Source organism: Leptodactylus fuscus, chromosome 1, assembly GCF_031893055.1.
Source record: "Leptodactylus fuscus isolate aLepFus1 chromosome 1, aLepFus1.hap2, whole genome shotgun sequence".
Lineage (NCBI taxonomy): Eukaryota > Metazoa > Chordata > Amphibia > Anura > Leptodactylidae > Leptodactylus > Leptodactylus fuscus.
In genome coordinates this window covers 121,641,437-121,665,973 of record NC_134265.1, presented here as the reverse complement: position 1 = coordinate 121,665,973, position 24,537 = coordinate 121,641,437, and the positions used below count along the sequence as shown (strand labels likewise).

The following is a 24,537-nucleotide window of genomic DNA, read 5'->3' as shown; positions in this document are numbered from 1 at the left end:
ATGACATCCCGTATGGGTACAGGTCACCAGAAAGGTAAGTGATTGGCAGCAGTTATGACTTGAAGCAGAATGCCACAAAGAAGATAACATCAAGAACTGGCAACAGCGCTGAATGGACTGCCGCCGATGTAAAACAGCTTAATATTTATAGTATTTGCAGCATATAGACTACATTATTTTTCTTTTGGCTCCTTTTAGCCAACTGCTCAGTGCCCAGACTGTTCATTTCTTCTTAAACAGTATATTGTGTATATGAATTGAATATATAATCTCATGGTATAGTTAAGTAAAGTAAAGTAAACATACTGTGAGACAAATAATATGAAACAGGAAATTGTATTCCCTATCAGTCTGACCACAGCCTTATCTCTTTTAAAGCAGCTGTTTCTGTGTATTTCTTGGCCCAGATCTACACAATATTCCATTGTCAGGACTCAGCTGACATTTTCTCCAAACTTCTAGACGTAAAATGACGTCTATTATAAAAATAGGAACAATTCATAAACTATGTTTACACAAGATGAGCTGAACACAAACACTTAGCAGCATCAAAAGACTCATAAAAAGACAAAATGAGATAATAACATTCCAGGCTTAGTTTATGGGAAAGTACACATAACATGAACATCACATACTCTGACCTAAATCATAGGTCTGCAATATGTACATGCCTGTAATTTTAAGAAGTCCATAAATTATGGCGTTATCTTCATGGAGTATGGCAAATATCTACCATACGTACCCACAATATACTATACAGTAAAATATGCCAAAAAGTTTTCTGCAGCATGTTTATGGATTTCTGCAACCCCATGTTACAGAAATTTTTGCAATAAATCCATACCTCCCAAATTTCGAAAAATAGAAAGAGGGACAAAATATGTGGCGCCCACTTTTATGTTGACTCCACCCATTCTGATTCATTTTTCATGTCCCCCAACACAGTATAATCCTCCTACAGTCACCCGTACATTATATGCCCCCATATTGTAATGTTCCCTTCCGACTGCCCCACAGTATTAAGTCCCTCTCCTGGAGCCCTAGGTTAAACATGAAACTGGATCAGCTGGAGGGGACATTAGCAATGGGGGTAGTTGGAGGGGGCAATAAATAAATGGCAGATGAAGTGGGACATTAAAAGGGGTGCAACTAGAAGCAGACATTAAACCGTAGGGGTAGCTGGAGGGTGACATTAAACTGGGGGCAACTAGAGGCAGACAGGTCCCCCTCCAGCTACTCCCACTGTTTAATGCTCCCCTCCACTTGTCCCCAGTTTAAGTTCCCCCCTTCATCAGCCCCATTTCATGTCCCCTCCTCCATCTCTGCCACCGGTTTTATCTCCCCCCCCACCCTCCATTTCTCCCTCAGTTTCATATAACCCCTTCATCTGCCCCCAGTTTCATATCTTCTTTCATCTGCCCCCAGTTTCATATCCCCCCTCTAGCTCAGCCCGCAGTTTCATGTCCCCCCTCCATCTCTGCCCCAGTATAACGACAAACACACACACACACACACACACACACACACAGACACACAGAGATATACACACACTCTCTCTCTCCATCCTGCATTTGACATCCCCCTTTCCCCTCCCTTCCCAGTACCTTACACGCATCTCTTCATTGCCTGGGCACTGACACGCCCACCTAGTCATGTGACGTGTGATGTCACACAAGGTCCTTGAACCATAGTCAAGCGTTCCTCCGATCACAAGAGGCTTTTATCTGTTATAAGAGCAGACGGTGATGGGAGGAATGATTGTAGAGTAAAATATTAAAGGGACATAGTGGGACATGTAGGGAGCTGTGTGGGACCGCAGGACAGGGGTAGCAAAGTGTGACTTTCACGCCAAATGCGGGACGGTTGGGAGGTATGCAAATCTGTCAGTCAGCGCACAGGTCTATGTTAGGCTGGTCTTCCACGGCGGTAATGTAAGTCCTCAAATGGTCCGCAATTGAGGGTTTTCAATTGCGGACCATTTGCGGATAAATTATATTCAGTGCGGCCTCTTACACCACCGGATATTTTATCCGTGGTGTGCCGGGCCTCCGCACTGAATAGAGCAGGTCCGTAAAGGCCGTGAATTCACGGCACTGCACGGACTCGCCCATAGAACTCTATGGGCAAGTGTGGCAGGACATGGGCGTCTGCGGTGTCTATGTTGTTCATCAGCAACTTGCGGACCGTAAAATCAATACGGTCGTGTAAGACCAGCCTTAAAGCCATTGAATTTTTTAGACAAATGCTTGAGTGAATGCAAAATTTTTCTTTTCTTGCATAACCAAACAGATGTGTTGGAGAAAACCAATCCAAAAAGAAGGATTAATTTTAACTATTTCTCATAAATGAGTGTAAACATCACACTGCCCACTAGATGGCAATATAACATGACTATATTGCGACCAGAAAAAAATTTCAGACACTTAAAGGGGTTGTCCAGGATCTGAAAGTAATTAATTCTGATGACCTATCCACAAGATTGGCCGGGGTTCAACACACAGACCCTGTCCCGATCATATGTTTCGTCTGCCAGAATCCATATAATAGGTATAGAGCCAGAAGCAGGTCTGTTTCCAGCCATAAATCTAGTAACAGCTTTCAAGAATCAAAGCAATAAACAGAAAAGGGTCCAGTGGATAGGTAATCAGTATCAATTACCTTCACATTCTGAGAACCGCTTTATATGAAAGCTGACCTATAAGGCTAGGGCTACATGGTTGTCAGCGCCGCACCTCCCATGAGGCGACCTGAAGCGACCCCTTCAGGCGGCGCTATGCCAGGGCCCCAGGGAGGGCGGCATTTTTAGTTACCTAAGCCAGTCCAGGACAAGCTGTCCTGGACTGGCTTAGCACCGAGCAGTGGTTTGGGGAGGCCACTGGGTGCTAAGCCCCGCCCCTTGGCGACGCCACGCTCCGCCCCCTCCTCCTGGGGGGGGGGGGGCGGCATTCTGTAGTTCGCCTCGGGCGGCGAAAGGGGTAAGTTCACCCCTGACAGCTAGTGTCCACTCCTAATGTCCATGACAGAGCAGACACTAGGAGCGGACACTACCTGTCGGACACCGACGGTAGTGTGAATGCTCCCTAAGAAAGATCTGTAATGCCTGACAATCTCTGGCTTGCGATACTGGTTCCAACTTAGCATAACAGATGCAAGAGCCCACAGTACATGCAAAGTTCCAGACAGGCTGAGGACTAGAAAATCTCAGCACATAAGATAGAGTCCACAATATATCCACAATATAGTCTCTCAAACAGTAAACTTAGGTGTTTCTGGTCACCTGTTGTTGTTGATTTAGGATCTTTTCCACTAATGTCTGTAGATGTAGAAGGATACGGGCATCTCCTGCTGACTACACCAAAAGCCACTATGCCACAGCCCAGATGGAGGGAACTGGAGGATAAGAGTAGTAGTTGTCGTGGATAACGTGCCACCAGCTAGGTTGAGTACACTCAACCACTCTCCCCAGCTCTGCTCCTAGGACGGACAGTGATGAGGGGGATCCTGCAGCATTAACTGATGGTGCTGGTAGTAGTTTTCCCCGGGGCGCTTCCAGTTGGAGAGGGTCTCTCTCTACTTTGAGCCGGTGTGATGGAATTTAAAGACAGGTAGTTGAAACAGGGTGGTACTTTACTCAGTAAATTGAAAAGCAATACAACAAGCAGCTTTCAAATGGGGGTTGTAGTTCTCCATTGTCCAACTCCCCCAGCCTTGGAGTTAGGAGGGTATTCACGGGTGTGAAGTCTCTAGGATTAAACTCTACTCCAATTATAACTCCTCTCCTCTGCCTTTTCCCTCAGCAGATACTGGGGTCTGTAGTTCAGGGTAGTCTTGGCAGAGATCTGGTTACCTCATGTAAGGTCAACTCCTTCTGTCAGTGGATTCCACTGCTCCTCCAGGCACAAATTCCAAACTGTAGACAGCTGAACTCATTAGCTCAGGGTTGTTACTGATAGAACCTTAAGGCTGAATTTTCCTCCTTGGGGCTGTGTAGAAATCCGTTGGGGTCTACTCTGCACTCTACTGCACCAGACTCTACTGAGCCCCCAACAGTTTACTGGAGATTTTCATCTTCAAGACCCCACCCAGTGGCCTGTGATAGGCCAGGGATGTATCAAGGGACAAGGTTTGAAACACAAGGTCGAACTACACGGAAACAACATAATTAAAGCTTCAAAACAAAATAAAAGGTACACAGAACATAGAACACAGGACATCCAAACACAACCTAGATGCACAAAAGACAAACAATAAAAGCAGGAGCACTCTGGGATGCTGCACAGCAAAGTGAAAGGAACTCTTCCTACTGACTCTTGAGTGCAGGAGCTACATCTATGATGTCCAAATATCATAACAGAGCATATAGAAAGAGGTTATCTGAGAAAATATATTTAACCTTTTAGAACTCCAATAAAATTATTTTTCGGATGTTTTTATTTTAAAACATAATTTTTGATAAGCAGAAACATTGATGCAGTATATAAAGATGCTGTATAAAGGGTGGTGTTTGTATAGATTAGCATATAATATCTAGATTAAGTATGACAGGAAACACCTGTCCTTTATACACTGGCATGGTAACAGCAGGATGTGACTTTGAATGATGCACTATATACATAGCAGTATTTTCATGATGCTTCTTCCAGGTGGCAGGTCAACCGCCTCACACATGCAAAGCAGTAAACCACAAACTATAATAATTGGTCGACTTCTTTCCATGACAATGGGTGTTTGTCGTCTCTTCATTAATTTTACAGTGCATTGTTATGGTACTTCACATGCAAAAACCTGCTTAATATAAAAAAATACTAAGACCTTTGGACACTGTCTACATGGAGCCTGTACAAAAGTGCACAGAACCTGCACAGAGTTAGGCGGTTATCCACTGGCCATGAATGAATGGCACAGTCAGAGCACAGGCGGCACACAGATGTCATCTGTGTGCACCTATGACCCAATTCATTCCATAAATAAGAGCCACAGAAGCACGGCCGCAAAATCGGACAGGAATAGGACCTGCTCCATTTTTTTTTAGCCCGGACTGTCGACTCACACAGTGGACTGTGTAATTCAAGGTCATGCACACGGGCCCACAGAAAAGAATGGGTCAGTGTGCTATCCGGGAAAAACCCGAATAGTACACTGTCCTAGCACACCATTTTGTGCAAGGGGCTTTATTCTTTTCATCTTTTTATTCACAAGAATACAAGAATAAAAGGGGCAACATGGTGGCTCAGTGGTTAGCATTGCAGCACTGGAGTCCTGGGTTCAAATCCTGCCAGGAACAACATCTGCAAGGAGCTTGTATGTTCTCCCTGTGCTTGCGTGGATTTCCTCCCATTCTACAAAGACATACTGATAGGTAAAAAAATGGGGGTCACAATCTACATTATAAAAAAAAAAAAAAAGTACAAGAATAAAATTGAAGGCAGTGCTGGATCCATAAAATATCAGACCCCAGCAGCTTTTGTAAACTGTACTGACATGCTGTCCTTACCCGAAAAATTCAGGTAGTTGCTGAATATTACGTCCACTGTTTAATAACTCCCAGCGATCTGACACCATAAATACCTTACTATAGTCATCCAGCCCCTTAGCACAGGTAGAAAATTACCTGAGAGATCAAGGAAAAATGGTGGGAGGCGGAGAAACCCGTAGCACCAAATATTGCCTCCAATCACATGTCTCAGAGGTCATGATGTCACTAGAATTCCCATCAAAAGCATTCCACTGAAACAGGATAGTGAATAAATACTCCCTTTAATCTCACACATTAGAATTGTCCATGTTTTGGAGCAACCCACGGGGTGGCGGAGGTACGTGTAAAAATAAAAAAATAAAGCACCTGGCCCTGGAACTTATCTCGTACTGAGGCTGTTTTGCTGGAAGCCCATATCACCAGTTCCTTTACCATTTATAATTCACCAAATTATTTGGTAATCTATAAACTACTGTACTGTTTACAGCACTTCTTGGCTGAGGCCCCACGTTGTATAAATGCAGCCTTTTTTGTTGGAGCTTTTGCTGCGTTGTTTTTAAGTCTAAGGGGTTTTCACACTACCGTCATTGTCCGACAGGTAGTGTCCGCTGCTAGTGTCCATTCAAAATCTCGCACGGACATTAGGAGCGGACACTAGCTGTGTCCGTGACACTTTTAATTTATTTAAATGGAGATCGGGTGCGTTCTTTTGCACTCCGTGCCTGTCCTTAACTTTCCGTTTGTAAAGATGTCGGGTTTTTCTGTCCGCTTGAAAAGTCGGACATCTTTACAAACGGACAGTTAAGGACAGGCACGGAGTGCAAAACAACGCACCCGATTGCCATTTAAATAAATGATCGGGACAATGACGGTAGTGTGAACGCCCCCTTACCCAGGATTGGTTTGAATAGAAGGTACATTGTTGACTTTTTGCGACTCAAAGTCACAATCACAAGTGAAGGAATCACAGGATGACCCAACAATCTTTGTTTGTGTGATAGCAGTTGTGCCCACAACCATCAGGGGTGAACTTACCCCTTTCGCCGCCCGAGGCGAACTACAGAAAGCCCCTTCCCCCAGAAGGAGGGGGCGGAGTGTAGGGGGCGTGGCAAAGTGAGGGGAGTGGTGCAGCCAAGGGGGCGGGGCTAAGCACCCAGTGGCCTCCCCAAACCACCGCTTGGTGCTAAGCCAGTCCAGGACAGCTTGTCCTGGACTGGCTTAGGTAACTAAAAATGCCGCCCTCCCTGGGGCCCTGGCATAGCGCTGCCTGAAGCGGTCGCTTCAGGTCGCCTCATGGGAGGTGCGGCGCTGCTAGCTGTGTCCGTGACACCTGTCATTCATTTCAATGATGCCCATTGAAATGAATGACAGGTGTCAAGGACACAGCTAGTGTCCGCTCCTAATGTCCGTGACAGATTTTGAGCGGACACTAGGAGCGGACACTACCTGTCGGACACCGACGGTAGTGTGAACGCTCCCTTACTGCTGCGCCATCATCTGTGCACAAGTGCCCAGACCGCAAGGGTTACCACAAGTCTCTGATTTACAAGTTCAACTTTTAAAAAGTTTACAGCTCTGCAAAGGTTAAACCACCAGCCTGCTAAAACAGTGCTCAGAAGGGAAGACCCAGAATTTGCCTAGCAACAGACAAGCTCCTACCACAAGTCCAAAAGCGGCAAATCATCAGCCACTGACATCAGTGGGACATCCCCTCCCACAGGACAGCATTAACGGAGCCTTCTGGGCAACACCATCTTGGGTGAGTCCAGAACTTCTCCTGTCCTATACGTAGCTAGCATTGCCCACCAGCAGTTATTAAAAGTAGCCCACTAAAAAGTTCTAGACATAGAACTGTGAAATTCGGAGAGTTTATCCCGCAAGCAGACGCTGTTTTATCCTGCTGTGCAGCATGTCATGAACCCATCCAGTAAAGTGTATTACTGAACATGGCATCGAGGGTTACAGGGTCCTTTGGGTTCTGCAAGCATCTAAAGGAGGGCAGGGATCCTTGGGGTGCTTCTGGTATCTAAAGGAGGTGCAGGGGTCTTTGGGGTGCTGCTGATCTCTAAGGGGGCAGGATTCCTTGGGGTACTGATGGCATCTAATGGGGACAGGGGTCCTAGGGGTGATTCTCGCATCTAAAGGGGGGCAGGGTCTTTGGGGTGCTGCTGATAGCTAATGGGGGCAGAGGTCCTTGATGTGCTGCTGGAGATGTCCCCCTCCAGCTGCCCCAAGTTTAATATCCTCCTCCAGTTGTCCCCAGGTTATTACCACCCTCTAATTGCCCCCAGTTTAATGTCCTCCTCCAGTTGTCCCCATTTTAATGTCCTCCTTCAGCTACCCCCAGGATTAAAGGGATTCTACCATTAAAACCCTTTTTTTGTGGATAAGACGTCGGAATAGCCTTTAGAAAGGTTATTTGTCTTTTACCTTTAGATGTGATCTCCACCGCGCTGTTCCTTAGAAATACCGTTTTTTACCGGTTTGCAAATTAGTTCTCTCACAGCGATGGGGGCGTCCCCACGGCTGCTAGACAGGCTCCAGCGACGCCTAGAGACACTAGTAGAGCCGACTGCGCATGCCGGCCGGTGGCCATAGTTCCAAGGCCACAATTGCGCGCATGCGCAGTCGGCTCTACTAGTGTCTCACTAGTGACACCAAAGAAAGACGACGAAAGAAGTAAAGGATCCAGCTGAAGATAGAGGTGTCGCAGGATCGTGTTCTTGAGCAGCAGTGGGGACGCCCCCATCGAATTTCCAGCACTGGGGCTTGCCCCCATCGCTGCAAGAGAACTAATTTGCATACTGGTAAAAAACGGTATTTCTAAGGAACGGCGTGGCGGAGATCACATCTAAAGGTAAGAGACGAAGAGCCTTTCTAAAGTCTTATCCATGTCTTATCCACAAAAAAAGGGTTTTAATGGTAGAATTCCTTTAATGTCCCACTCCAGTTGCCCCTAGTTCAATGACCCCTGAATGTCCTTTTTCATCTGTCCCCACAGTTTAATGCTTGCTCTATCTGCCGTCACAGTTTAATCCCCCTTCTATCTACCCCAATGTTTAATATCCTCCTCTATCTGTCTCCAAAGTTTAATGTCTCCCTCATATGCCCCACCCAGTTTAATGTCATTCTTCATATGCCCCCCAAGTTTAATGTCCCCCTTATATGCCCCCCTCCATCTGCCCCCACAGATTAATGTCAGTCTTCAGCTGCAAAAGTTTAACATAATACTTACCACTCTCCCCTGCTGCGCAGTCTGCGGTCTCTTGTCCCTGGGGCTGCAGGCATGAGGTGAGTGACATGATCACGTTGCACCTACAGCTCTTGGGTCCGGAGCACATAGCGGGCACAGTGGTGAGGCAGGGGCTGACTGCTTCTGCTTCACCTCTGTATTCAACTTCGGACGCAGATGAGTTGAATCTGGGACATTCCTTCCGTTGACCATTCCCATAGGACACAACCCGGAATCCAGGACTGTCCTGCTGAATCCGGGACAATTGCTAGGTATGCCTTTACTGCTATGTAGTCATTTTGGTGTGGTATGTTCCATCTACTGCAAAACAGTTCGTGCCTGTAGGGACTGCCCATGTACACCAAATCTACTGCACAATGTATAAGTCATGCATAGTACAACTTGAAAGTCACACCCTTTTGCTCATAATACATGTGCTCTATATGATTAAACCTATGGGATACAATAGGAGGTATGATCATTCTCATAAGCTATGATTTAATTGCAATAGTTTCTGGTGTCTAAGCTACTAGCCACATCACCTGGTTATTACCATTCATTACATCTGCTAGTGACCCGATTTTGCATATCCTTGCTAACACGGTATCATGTTTAACAATGTTTATTATTCCGTTACAGACTGACTGATTCGGACCATGACTGTTCTGCTTATGGAGTGGCAGAGTAGAACGTAGAGTATTTGCTTTAAAGGTGTTTGTATGTAACCTTCCTTTTCCTAATATTCAATACCCTTTTCCCTTGTTTGTATTGTATTTTAATTGCTCTCGGAGCACAATTCCCTCTCATTGTGTTTACATTCTTCACATATGTCTTAGTTGGATAACATCTGCTCATTCAGGTCAGTATAATTAAGCTTAACAAACCTCCCCTTTACTCAGCCTCTCCTCCCTCCTCTCACCCTTCCTGTTCCTTGTATACACTTCATCATCTCACCCCTTCCCCCCCTCTTATTAGCGTCCTTTAATACACTTGGCAACCCTTTTTTCACATCTGCCAAACATTTGTACACATTTTGACACCTCTAAGACACTGTGTATAGGCAAAATTCTGGCCTCAGTCCTGCACATGCCCAGGATTCTAACACAACAGGAAGTGATGTAATTATGACACATTTCTGCTTTGGACCAGGCTCAGCCACTTACCAGCATTAGAAGAGACACCATCTGCAGACTTTTTATGGCCATCACCAAGATCCTTGGTGGACCATCCATCATACGAAAGAGACTTTGTTGTTAGGAACACTTACCTCTATTTTCCCTGGAGGGTTCCTGTCATCATAGATTTTATAATACACTGCCTGGCCAAAAAAAAAGTCGCGAGTGTTAATATTTAGTTGGGCCACCATGAGCACGAATAACAGCATGCATCCGTCTCGGCATGGAGTCTATAATGTTCTGTAGTGTAGACTCAGGGATTTTGATCCAATTCTCGAGTATCAGGGAGCCCAGGGTATGCAGATTCGTTGGGGGTAGTGAGTGACAGCGCAGGTTCCTTTCCAGCACATTCCAGTGTTTTGTGTGCTTCTCATCGCACCCGGATATGACCATCACTCTGGAACAATGTGAAACGTGATTCACCTGACCACATGACCTTTCTCCACTGCTCTAGGGTCCAATCCTTGTTGTCTCTTGCAAATGACAGGCGCCGACGTCTGTTGGTCTCTATCACCAATGGCTTTCGTAGAAACCCACAACTGTTGAAACCCATTCCTTTGAGTTCTCGTCGCATTGTTCACTCCGAAATGTGTCGCTCCGTCGAGTTGAACATCTGTGTGAGCTCAAAGGTGGTTTTCCGGCGGTTATTCTTCACCAGTCGCTTTAGGGACCTACGACTTCGAGTTTCAAGTATAGTCTTACGCCCACACTTTCCACGGTTGGAGGGGGGTTCTCCACCATCTTGCCATGCTCATATGATACGCTGAACAGTTCTCTGTACGATACCAGTTACTTCGGCTATCTCCTTAGTCGATTTGTTGGCCTGATGCAATACAATGACTTGCCCCTTCTTGAAGGCACTAACATCTCTTCCTCTGGTAGCTCTTCCGTTGGTAGACATCGCTTCACACCTTTAATTATGATCTGCACTTGACAGGCTACAGCTCAATTATATATATTCAAGAATATATGCAAATTCCTGTTATGAACAGTTCATAATTATATCAGGGGTGGAACGATACCTTGTTGCACAACGTGACTTTTTTTTGGCCAGGCAGTGTATATACTAATTCCTGTATTGTTATATCATATACTCACCCTGTTTAATAGTCAGCATCTTAATATCCGCCTTCGTGATGGTAAGACATTACATACTTATCTTTTGTTTTTATTTCTATGCAGATTTTGCTTGACAAAGGTCATAATTGGACCAAAACGTTGCATGTTGATCTGGATACTGCCTTTTTAAATTATTTACCATGTGGCAGATGGCGGCAAAGCTTACATCCTATGGAACATTACATGATATACTAGTATGCCTTACACTATATATGAGAATTGCCCAGTAAATCAGACTGATAATTTGCATCATCTATGAAACTAAGCAGGATATGGCTACAGAGGGAGCAGCATGAGATTCTCTCAAAAGAAGATCTGCTGCTTTGTGCTAGTGCTCATGTACTGCGCCTTCTCCCTCTATGCAGCCTATAATGTCTTCTTCCAACCCCCTTAAGTGTGAAGGGTGCACAGAGTAGTGAGCAAGAAAGAAGGAGGTGCCAGAAGGTCTTTTTATTTTGGAAATGAATTTTGGAATCCTTGGGAAGAAGATGAAAAGGGTCAGAAGACTTCACGTTTGCCAAATGTAGAGAATAACTGGAAAGGCCTATATAAAAAAAAAACTTGAAAGTCTTCAGTAGATGATACCTTTTTTAATGGCTAACTCATAATAATGACAGATTATAATGTTTCAAAGCTCCCGGCTTCTTCTTCAAATATAACTAAAAACAACTTCTGAAGGTTGCATATTTATGTACAACAGGATACACAGGGATAGAATTTAAGGAGGGAAGCGGGAAGAGACTTATTGGTATATACACGTAAACAGTTCCCAGGTTCTTATCTTTATGGCTAAGTTGAGTGATTTCTGTAGGATGACATGAACCCATGTGAAAGATTCATTCCATTCTCCAGAGTTACCCACTGGCTAACACGGTACAAAAACAACATTTTCCTTATACTGGAAAGGCCTAGTAAACCAGGACTCCTATTAAGAACAAATCTGGGGCAAGGCTGCAATTGGCCATTACTTGTGGCAGCATAAATAAATTAGAAGGATCACTTGAACCTGGTGATAATTGATAACCTTGGAGAGAAGGAAAGCTCAAAACTGGAACAACTTAAATCAACTTCATCACTGGCCCTTCAGTTGTTCCAGGTTACTTCTCTGTGAAAGCCCAGAATGTCGTTCGTGTTCTTAATGGAAGAGAAGAAGCAACGATTTATTTTGCTACACAGTGGCTTCAATACTCACAGACTCTAGTTGATGACCATAAACTCTGACATGTTCCTGTAGTGCTACTCGGAGGTGAACAGTGCAATAATAACTGGATCCTTCCCTATTTGAAGAAGAGTGGAGCGTTTGTGGGTTCTATACCTTAAACACATAAAGAGGCCAATGATACATACTGTGGTTACGGGACTCAGCTTATATATACAAGAAAAACAGCCATATCCACAAACTAATATAAAAATATATAGTTTTATTACTCTCCAATTAAAAAGTTTTACATGGACATACAATAACACATTACATAAATAACAAAAAGTAAACAGGTTAAACCATGAGGTTTATAATGCCAGCAAACCAGAGTGATGTCAGAGAGATAAAGGCATAAATGTTTTAAAGTCACTATTTAGCCGTAGGCCGGGCAACTGGGAGATTTAGTTGAATAATATAAATATACATATATATGCCATACTAAGCAAGCGGACCACCAAACCAATACTGTACAGAGTCACATATGGCATAATAGTTAAAAGTCAAGCAGCTCAACCTTATCCCAAAGTGCCCACATGTAAAGAAAATATGCCTTAGCTCACCTTAACATCATATAGACTGTCCGACGCGCGTTTCACCCCTGCTACAGGGCTTCGTCCGGGGACAATTGTCGACTAGAGATGACGTCTATTTATAGTCCATAGGCTTCCGCCCATGTCCAAAAAAATGGCCGCTGCCATTTGTATTGCGCATGCGGGGGTTACATAGACCCATATACATACAAATCACTAAAAAACACCAAAATCTCAGTCCCATAGTGTCCACAAAACCTAGATATATATAAGGAAGCGCCTTTGCGCATAATTACCAACTTCTAGCGGCGTTTTATAACATGATCCTTTCTGGATTCTACGGGAACGGGTATTATCCTAGTGCGCCTGCGTTAAATTCAAAGCTCGCGATACTACGCCAGCTGTAATTTGCAGGTAGGCAGGCCATTCCGTCTATACCGCCCACTGTTGTTTTTCGTTCTTACTCTAATGTAGATCACAGTGCGTCTGCGTGTAAATGTATCTAGCTATACTACGTTTTCTCCAATGTTCAGACGGACAGGTATTCCATATATACCGCCCACTACTGTTTAGTACTATTATTGTAAACATAAAAATAAAAAACAAGTTCACCAAAGTCCCAACAATTAAATTCAATCTTTTAAACATGAAGTCAGTGTCACAATCTGTTAGATTACTGCTATTTAAAAATATGTATTATAAATAAATACAGATCATTATATAAGTGAAATAAGGTACATATGATACAAATATAAAAATAAAAAATTCTTTTGGGTGAAATACCCACATATTAATGATGTAAGTACATTTATTAGTGTAAAAAACCAAAAAAAAAAAAAAAAATGTTTAAAAAATAATAATAATAAAAATTATAAAAATTATAAAAATTATAAAAAATTATTGGGAAGGGAATAGTGCCAGTGATGAGTGACCGGTGCGAAAGTGCAGGGAAAAGTGAAAAAACATTGAAATTAATGTGATACAATATAGTTAATAACAGTAAGGTTAACAACTGGAGTAGTTATATATTATGATCAATTCCTCCGTCGGTTATCAAATTTCATAGATGTTGACATAGTATCCGTTGTCCAGTAGAACTCACTCAAGTAGAGAAATGGATAATGGTGTTTAAATACTTCAAAGACAAAAAATAGAAACAAAAAATAATTAACATATAATTACGTCATCACGAGAACCTGAAACAATAAGACCAAACAATGAAACACATAAAAAATACAAATACAAGTATAAAATAATAATATCCACTACATAATACAAAAACAATAGCTACCATGGATGAAATCCATGATTATGCTATTTACCTAGAGATAATCTGAAACAGACACAAACCTTAAAGAAATGGGGCAAAACTAATGCTCTCATTGAGGCCCTGCGGATGGAGTGTCCCCAATATGTAGATCCAGCGACTCTCCATTTGTGCCAACCTTTTCCTCCAATCTCCTGCCCTGATACCAACTTGGACTTGATCTATTGCTCGCACCCTAAATAAAGAAGGATCTGAGTTATGAAATGCATGAAAATGCCTTGGGATTGTTTTTAATTGGCTAACATCAGTAACCCCCCTGCTGTTTTGAATTCCCAAAACGTGTTCTCTCACCCTGCGTTTAAATTCACGTGATGTTAAGCCAATGTAGATGAGATTACAAGGGCATGTAGCAAAGTAAATTACTCCCGTTGATTGGCAACTTAAATTTTTCTTGATCTTAAAGATCTTACTCCGATCATAATTCCAAAATGTGTCTGACACATCCACGTTAGTGCACGCTACACATTTTCCACAGGGTTTACATCCTGGTTTTGGTCCGGATTGTGTTAATGTCATCTGTCTTGGATTCCCTTCAAAGTGGCTATGCACCATTCTATCACGTAGGTTTTTCGCCTTCCTGTATGTGATAGAAGGAGTGGAAGTCAGATATTGTTTCAGGACTGGGTCCCTCAACAAAATTCCCCAATATTTTCGCAAAATAGATCTCTGCCTAGACCATTGCGACGTGTATGTCGTGATAAACCGTACTCTATCGTTTGACTGTTGCTCATTACCTCTGGTATATCTTCTTTTCTTGAGCAGTTCATTACGATTAGTAGTACGTGCTCTTACGTATCCTCTGGATATAGATCTATTATTATATCCTCTATTTTGAAATCTCGTGCATAGATCTTTTGCTGCTTTTTCGAATGACATATCTGTAGAACAGACTCTCCTCGCTCTAAGAAATTGGCCAATGGGAATATTTTCCACTAAATGTCTGGGATGTGCAGACCTAAAGTGGAGAAGGGAATTAGTCGATGTTGATTTTCTGAATAAATCAGTCTGTATTGATCCATCATCACTTACTCTTAATGCAATATCTAAAAATTCAATCATCTCACGACTATGTTTCCAAGTAAGTTTGATATTTTTGTTGTTATTGTTGAGACCTTTCATAAATTGTTCTAATTCCTCCGGAGTGCCCTGCCAGATAAACAACACGTCGTCGATATAGCGCCACCAATATTGTACATGCTCAATGAGTGGAATGGGTTCCGTCAGAAAAATGTGTCTCTCCCACAGTCCCAAGAAGATGTTTGCGTAAGAGGGGGCGCAAGACGCCCCCATAGCTGTGCCTTGGAGCTGTAGGAAAAACGATCCATCAAAAGTAAAAAAATTATGTGTTAAAATAAATTTCAATAATTCCAATAGAAACCCACTCCACCCATCTTCCATGTCAGACATCTCAAAAAAGGTTTTTACTGCCAAAAGGCCATCAGTATGTTTAATGGATGTATATAGGGCTTCTACATCACATGTCACGAGGAACATATCCTCGTCAAGTTGTAACCCGTCCACCTTGGCAAGGATATCTGAGGAATCTTTAATATAAGATGGTATGGTTTCAACAATTCTTTTGAGATGGAAATCAACTAATCTACATATAGGATCACATAAATTATTTATACCTGATATAATGGGGCGTCCAGGAGGGCAAACCGAGTTTTTGTGTACTTTGGGAAGCATATAAAATGTAGAAATTGTTGGGAATTCTGGTAGCAAATAACTCATTTGTTGTTGAGTAATGATGTTACATCCCACAGCTTCCTGCAAAATGATAGATAATTCAGAGATAAATTGACTCAAGGGGTTAAATGTTAGTTTCTTATAACATGTCCCATTTCTAAGTTGACGATATGCCTCTTTTTTATACATATTAACTGGCCAAATCACAATGTTGCCCCCCTTATCTGCTGATTTTATCAGTACATCAGGAAGGGCAACCAATTCATCAATAGCTTTTTTCTGATCCCTAGTAATATTATATGACCCTGCATATGTTGGTAATTTAGCGAACTCATCACTCACCATTTGAACAAAAATGTCAACATTGTTCACTATATTAAGCGGTGGAAATTTCTTAGAGGGAGGAATAATGCATTTTGGAAATCTTGGGGTAGGTTCAGGTGATTGTTCATCAAGCAATTCTCTTAGTGTCTGCAACGCGTTTTGTTCTGTTACTGTGGGAAATAAAGTGTTAGTCTGATGAAATAATTTTTTAAAAATTAATTTACGGGCGAACAAATGCAGGTCTTTAATTGCTGTAAAAGAATCAAATTTACTGGAAGGGATAAAATTAAGACCAAGTTTTAATACTTCCAATTGGGATTGAGTAAGTTGAACATCTGATAAATTAATTACCTGCAATGACTCTGAACTCGTTCCACCCGTAGATTGATGTATAACTTTTTTCTTTGCCCCACCTTCATTATCATTCTGTTTGCGTTTAAATTGTCTGGTGAAATGTCTTTCCCTTTTGAAGGAATATGATGATTCCCCCCCAGTAGAACTGGCAGATGAAACTGAAGTCGAACGACTTCTCTTTGTCCTTTTGTATTTCCATCTATATACTTGATCATTTTGGAAGTCCAATAGATCACGTTGATATTTTTTACTCTTGTTATTCTGTATCTGTTTTTCCCAAGTGGTTGCTATTTCCTCCATTTCTTTTTTAAGATTGTCAAAATCATTACTAGAGACTTTCTTCTGTAGCTCTGATTCTATTCCACGAATTTCTTTATTCAGATCTTCCAGAGTTTTGCTGTTAGACTCTATTATTAGTCGAATAAGGTCAAAGCTACATCTACTACAAATCTCTTCCCATTTTTTTATAAATTCATTATTTTCAGAACCAAAAGATGGAAAAATTTGAATGCGTAATCCACGGGGAATAAGAGATTTAGACAGGTACTTGGATAAGGAAGCCTTATTCCACCATGTTTTAGTTCTTTTGTGTAGCGTCTGTTTCAGATTATGTCTTAACTCACGTAGTGTTTTCTGATCTGTAGTTTCCAATGGAGTGCTGGCACACCCAAATACAGCGTCAATTTGAGATTGCCATGACGCTTCGCGTGCCTCAAGATCCATCGTAATAGATGGAAAAAACTCTGTAAAAAACAGGAAATATGTAAACACATAAAGAGGCCAATGATACATACTGTGGTTACGGGACTCAGCTTATATATACAAGAAAAACAGCCATATCCACAAACTAATATAAAAATATATAGTTTTATTACTCTCCAATTAAAAAGTTTTACATGGACATACAATAACACATTACATAAATAACAAAAAGTAAACAGGTTAAACCATGAGGTTTATAATGCCAGCAAACCAGAGTGATGTCAGAGAGATAAAGGCATAAATGTTTTAAAGTCACTATTTAGCCGTAGGCCGGGCAACTGGGAGATTTAGTTGAATAATATAAATATACATATATATGCCATACTAAGCAAGCGGACCACCAAACCAATACTGTACAGAGTCACATATGGCATAATAGTTAAAAGTCAAGCAGCTCAACCTTATCCCAAAGTGCCCACATGTAAAGAAAATATGCCTTAGCTCACCTTAACATCATATAGACTGTCCGACGCGCGTTTCACCCCTGCTACAGGGCTTCGTCCGGGGACAATTGTCGACTAGAGATGACGTCTATTTATAGTCCATAGGCTTCCGCCCATGTCCAAAAAAATGGCCGCTGCCATTTGTATTGCGCATGCGGGGGTTACATAGACCCATATACATACAAATCACTAAAAAACACCAAAATCTCAGTCCCATAGTGTCCACAAAACCTAGATATATATAAGGAAGCGCCTTTGCGCATAATTACCAACTTCTAGCGGCGTTTTATAACATGATCCTTTCTGGATTCTACGGGAACGGGTATTATCCTAGTGCGCCTGCGTTAAATTCAAAGCTCGCGATACTACGCCAGCTGTAATTTGCAGGTAGGCAGGCCATTCCGTCTATAAAGGAATGGCCTGCCTACCTGCAAATTACAGCTGGCGTAGTATCGCGAGCTTTGAATTTAACGCAGGCGCACTAGGATAATACCCGTTCCCGTAGAATCCAGAAAGGATCATGTTATAAAACGCCGCTAGAAGTTGGTAATTATGCGCAAAGGCGCTTCCTTATATATATCTAGGTTTTGTGGACACTATGGGACTGAGATTTTGGTGTTTTTTAGTGATTTGTATGTATATGGGTCTATGTAACCCCCGCATGCGCAATACAAATGGCAGCGGCCATTTTTTTGGACATGGGCGGAAGCCTATGGACTATAAATAGACGTCATCTCTAGTCGACAATTGTCCCCGGACGAAGCCCTGTAGCAGGGGTGAAACGCGCGTCGGACAGTCTATATGATGTTAAGGTGAGCTAAGGCATATTTTCTTTACATGTGGGCACTTTGGGATAAGGTTGAGCTGCTTGACTTTTAACTATTATGCCATATGTGACTCTGTACAGTATTGGTTTGGTGGTCCGCTTGCTTAGTATGGCATATATATGTATATTTATATTATTCAACTAAATCTCCCAGTTGCCCGGCCTACGGCTAAATAGTGACTTTAAAACATTTATGCCTTTATCTCTCTGACATCACTCTGGTTTGCTGGCATTATAAACCTCATGGTTTAACCTGTTTACTTTTTGTTATTTATGTAATGTGTTATTGTATGTCCATGTAAAACTTTTTAATTGGAGAGTAATAAAACTATATATTTTTATATTAGTTTGTGGATATGGCTGTTTTTCTTGTATATATAAGCTGAGTCCCGTAACCACAGTATGTATCATTGGCCTCTTTATGTGTTTACATATTTCCTGTTTTTTACAGAGTTTTTTCCATCTATTACGATGGATCTTGAGGCACGCGAAGCGTCATGGCAATCTCAAATTGACGCTGTATTTGGGTGTGCCAGCACTCCATTGGAAACTACAGATCAGAAAACACTACGTGAGTTAAGACATAATCTGAAACAGACGCTACACAAAAGAACTAAAACATGGTGGAATAAGGCTTCCTTATCCAAGTACCTGTCTAAATCTCTTATTCCCCGTGGATTACGCATTCAAATTTTTCCATCTTTTGGTTCTGAAAATAATGAATTTATAAAAAAATGGGAAGAGATTTGTAGTAGATGTAGCTTTGACCTTATTCGACTAATAATAGAGTCTAACAGCAAAACTCTGGAAGATCTGAATAAAGAAATTCGTGGAATAGAATCAGAGCTACAGAAGAAAGTCTCTAGTAATGATTTTGACAATCTTAAAAAAGAAATGGAGGAAATAGCAACCACTTGGGAAAAACAGATACAGAATAACAAGAGTAAAAAATATCAACGTGATCTATTGGACTTCCAAAATGATCAAGTATATAGATGGAAATACAAAAGGACAAAGAGAAGTCGTTCGACTTCAGTTTCATCTGCCAGTTCTACTGGGGGGGAATCATCATATTCCTTCAAAAGGGAAAGACATTTCACCAGACAATTTAAACGCAAACAGAATGATAATGAAGGTGGGGCAAAGAAAAAAGTTATACATCAATCTACGGGTGGAACGAGTTCAGAGTCATTGCAGGTAATTAATTTATCAGATGTTCAACTTACTCAATCCCAATTGGAAGTATTAAAACTTGGTCTTAATTTTATCCCTTCCAGTAAATTTGATTCTTTTACAGCAATTAAAGACCTGCATTTGTTCGCCCGTAAATTAATTTTTAAAAAATTATTTCATCAGACTAACACTTTATTTCCCACAGTAACAGAACAAAACGCGTTGCAGACACTAAGAGAATTGCTTGATGAACAATCACCTGAACCTACCCCAAGATTTCCAAAATGCATTATTCCTCCCTCTAAGAAATTTCCACCGCTTAATATAGTGAACAATGTTGACATTTTTGTTCAAATGGTGAGTGATGAGTTCGCTAAATTACCAACATATGCAGGGTCATATAATATTACTAGGGATCAGAAAAAAGCTATTGATGAATTGGTTGCCCTTCCTGATGTACTGATAAAATCAGCAGATAAGGGGGGCAACATTGTGATTTGGCCAGTTAATATGTATAAAAAAGAGGCATATCGTCAACTTAGAAATGGGACATGTTATAAGAAACTAACATTTAACCCCTTGAGTCAATTTATCTCTGAATTATCTATCATTTTGCAGGAAGCTGTGGGATGTAACATCATTACTCAACAACAAATGAGTTATTTGCTACCAGAATTCCCAACAATTTCTACATTTTATATGCTTCCCAAAGTACACAAAAACTCGGTTTGCCCTCCTGGACGCCCCATTATATCAGGTATAAATAATTTATGTGATCCTATATGTAGATTAGTTGATTTCCATCTCAAAAGAATTGTTGAAACCATACCATCTTATATTAAAGATTCCTCAGATATCCTTGCCAAGGTGGACGGGTTACAACTTGACGAGGATATGTTCCTCGTGACATGTGATGTAGAAGCCCTATATACATCCATTAAACATACTGATGGCCTTTTGGCAGTAAAAACCTTTTTTGAGATGTCTGACATGGAAGATGGGTGGAGTGGGTTTCTATTGGAATTATTGAAATTTATTTTAACACATAATTTTTTTACTTTTGATGGATCGTTTTTCCTACAGCTCCAAGGCACAGCTATGGGGGCGTCTTGCGCCCCCTCTTACGCAAACATCTTCTTGGGACTGTGGGAGAGACACATTTTTCTGACGGAACCCATTCCACTCATTGAGCATGTACAATATTGGTGGCGCTATATCGACGACGTGTTGTTTATCTGGCAGGGCACTCCGGAGGAATTAGAACAATTTATGAAAGGTCTCAACAATAACAACAAAAATATCAAACTTACTTGGAAACATAGTCGTGAGATGATTGAATTTTTAGATATTGCATTAAGAGTAAGTGATGATGGATCAATACAGACTGATTTATTCAGAAAATCAACATCGACTAATTCCCTTCTCCACTTTAGGTCTGCACATCCCAGACATTTAGTGGAAAATATTCCCATTGGCCAATTTCTTAGAGCGAGGAGAGTCTGTTCTACAGATATGTCATTCGAAAAAGCAGCAAAAGATCTATGCACGAGATTTCAAAATAGAGGATATAATAATAGATCTATATCCAGAGGATACGTAAGAGCACGTACTACTAATCGTAATGAACTGCTCAAGAAAAGAAGATATACCAGAGGTAATGAGCAACAGTCAAACGATAGAGTACGGTTTATCACGACATACACGTCGCAATGGTCTAGGCAGAGATCTATTTTGCGAAAATATTGGGGAATTTTGTTGAGGGACCCAGTCCTGAAACAATATCTGACTTCCACTCCTTCTATCACATACAGGAAGGCGAAAAACCTACGTGATAGAATGGTGCATAGCCACTTTGAAGGGAATCCAAGACAGATGACATTAACACAATCCGGACCAAAACCAGGATGTAAACCCTGTGGAAAATGTGTAGCGTGCACTAACGTGGATGTGTCAGACACATTTTGGAATTATGATCGGAGTAAGATCTTTAAGATCAAGAAAAATTTAAGTTGCCAATCAACGGGAGTAATTTACTTTGCTACATGCCCTTGTAATCTCATCTACATTGGCTTAACATCACGTGAATTTAAACGCAGGGTGAGAGAACACGTTTTGGGAATTCAAAACAGCAGGGGGGTTACTGATGTTAGCCAATTAAAAACAATCCCAAGGCATTTTCATGCATTTCATAACTCAGATCCTTCTTTATTTAGGGTGCGAGCAATAGATCAAGTCCAAGTTGGTATCAGGGCAGGAGATTGGAGGAAAAGGTTGGCACAAATGGAGAGTCGCTGGATCTACATATTGGGGACACTCCATCCGCAGGGCCTCAATGAGAGCATTAGTTTTGCCCCATTTCTTTAAGGTTTGTGTCTGTTTCAGATTATCTCTAGGTAAATAGCATAATCATGGATTTCATCCATGGTAGCTATTGTTTTTGTATTATGTAGTGGATATTATTATTTTATACTTGTATTTGTATTTTTTATGTGTTTCATTGTTTGGTCTTATTGTTTCAGGTTCTCGTGATGACGTAATTATATGTTAATTATTTTTTGTTTCTATTTTTTGTCTTTGAAGTATTTAAGCACCATTATCCATTTCTCTACTTGAGTGAGTTCTACTGGACAACGGATACTATGTCAACATCTATGAAATTTGATAACCGACGGAGGAATTGATCATAATATATAACTACTCCAGTTGTTAACCTTACTGTTATTAACTATATTGTATCACATTAATTTCAATGTTTTTTCACTTTTCCCTGCACTTTCGCACCGGTCACTCATCACTGGCACTATTCCCTTCCCAATAATTTTTTATAATTTTTATAATTTTTATAATTTTTATTATTATTATTTTTTAAACATTTTTTTTTTTTTTTTTTTGGTTTTTTACACTAATAAATGTACTTACATCATTAATATGTGGGTATTTCACCCAAAAGAATTTTTTATTTTTATATTTGTATCATATGTACCTTATTTCACTTATATAATGATCTGTATTTATTTATAATACATATTTTTAAATAGCAGTAATCTAACAGATTGTGACACTGACTTCATGTTTAAAAGATTGAATTTAATTGTTGGGACTTTGGTGAACTTGTTTTTTATTTTTATGTTTACAATAATAGTACTAAACAGTAGTGGGCGGTATATATGGAATACCTGTCCGTCTGAACATTGGAGAAAACGTAGTATAGCTAGATACATTTACACGCAGACGCACTGTGATCTACATTAGAGTAAGAACGAAAAACAACAGTGGGCGGTATAGACGGAATGGCCTGCCTACCTGCAAATTACAGCTGGCGTAGTATCGCGAGCTTTGAATTTAACGCAGGCGCACTAGGATAATACCCGTTCCCGTAGAATCCAGAAAGGATCATGTTATAAAACGCCGCTAGAAGTTGGTAATTATGCGCAAAGGCGCTTCCTTATATATATCTAGGTTTTGTGGACACTATGGGACTGAGATTTTGGTGTTTTTTAGTGATTTGTATGTATATGGGTCTATGTAACCCCCGCATGCGCAATACAAATGGCAGCGGCCATTTTTTTGGACATGGGCGGAAGCCTATGGACTATAAATAGACGTCATCTCTAGTCGACAATTGTCCCCGGACGAAGCCCTGTAGCAGGGGTGAAACGCGCGTCGGACAGTCTATATGATGTTAAGGTGAGCTAAGGCATATTTTCTTTACATGTGGGCACTTTGGGATAAGGTTGAGCTGCTTGACTTTTAACTATTATGCCATATGTGACTCTGTACAGTATTGGTTTGGTGGTCCGCTTGCTTAGTATGGCATATATATGTATATTTATATTATTCAACTAAATCTCCCAGTTGCCCGGCCTACGGCTAAATAGTGACTTTAAAACATTTATGCCTTTATCTCTCTGACATCACTCTGGTTTGCTGGCATTATAAACCTCATGGTTTAACCTGTTTACTTTTTGTTATTTATGTAATGTGTTATTGTATGTCCATGTAAAACTTTTTAATTGGAGAGTAATAAAACTATATATTTTTATATTAGTTTGTGGATTGGGTTCTATACCTTGTCTAAGGTAGTACTTGGATTAATGAGGAAGACATTTACCTGTAGCCTCTAGGAGGAGCCACATACAGAAACTTTCCAGCCATTGATCCAACTAGGTCTCTTTTTCATGATTCAGCGACATTTTTATGCAGCTTTCTAGGAACTGTGTATGGCAACTCATCTTGAGAGATTCTTATGGTGGTTTTAAGAAAGGAGGTTCTTGACCAGTTCTATTGGATTTCACCCAGAAATGAGTGGCAACCACAAGAGACTAAAGTAAGCTTTAAGAGTTATCATGGTGCACTGCTGCAGAGTGACCTAACCTTAAGCCCAGTAGGAATAAATGCCGAGTGTTACAGAATTTATGAATCCTGTTCATACGACTGTGTTCCTGTGGTTGAAGATGTCATGGCACAGGGAAGATGTGGAAACTCGTCTGCTAACAGTAATGCTCCTTTACAACAACTGAAGTCTTATGTGCCTCCATTTATTTTTATCAAATCATGGAAAGAACTTCCTCTCATTATAAGCCAGGAAAAAAACATGAGCTTGCAAGAAAAGACTGAGCAAAGAAAAAGGATTCCAGAATGGTACAGAGAATTCAGATTAAAGCTCAAACACAAATTTATTGTAACTCTTGAAAGGGCATTTCTGCATACGGTTAAACTAAACATAGGACATGCACTAGCACTTTTTAGATTTTTATTTAGGTTCTGAATTACTTGAAACTGCTCTTCTTTATTTATAATATATTGTCCTGTCGTACCTCAGGTTATGGGTGTGCTGTGCACATAGACTCATATTATCTTGTAAGCCCTCGCGGGCAGGGCCCTCTACCCCACTGTGCCAGTCGGT

General features: G+C 41.0%; 1 pseudogene; it reads left to right on the top strand.

Annotated features, from left to right (window-relative positions):
* Positions 1-24,399, top strand: LOC142202567 (ribitol-5-phosphate xylosyltransferase 1-like; annotated as a pseudogene).
* Positions 24,400-24,537: the final 138 nt, after the last annotated feature.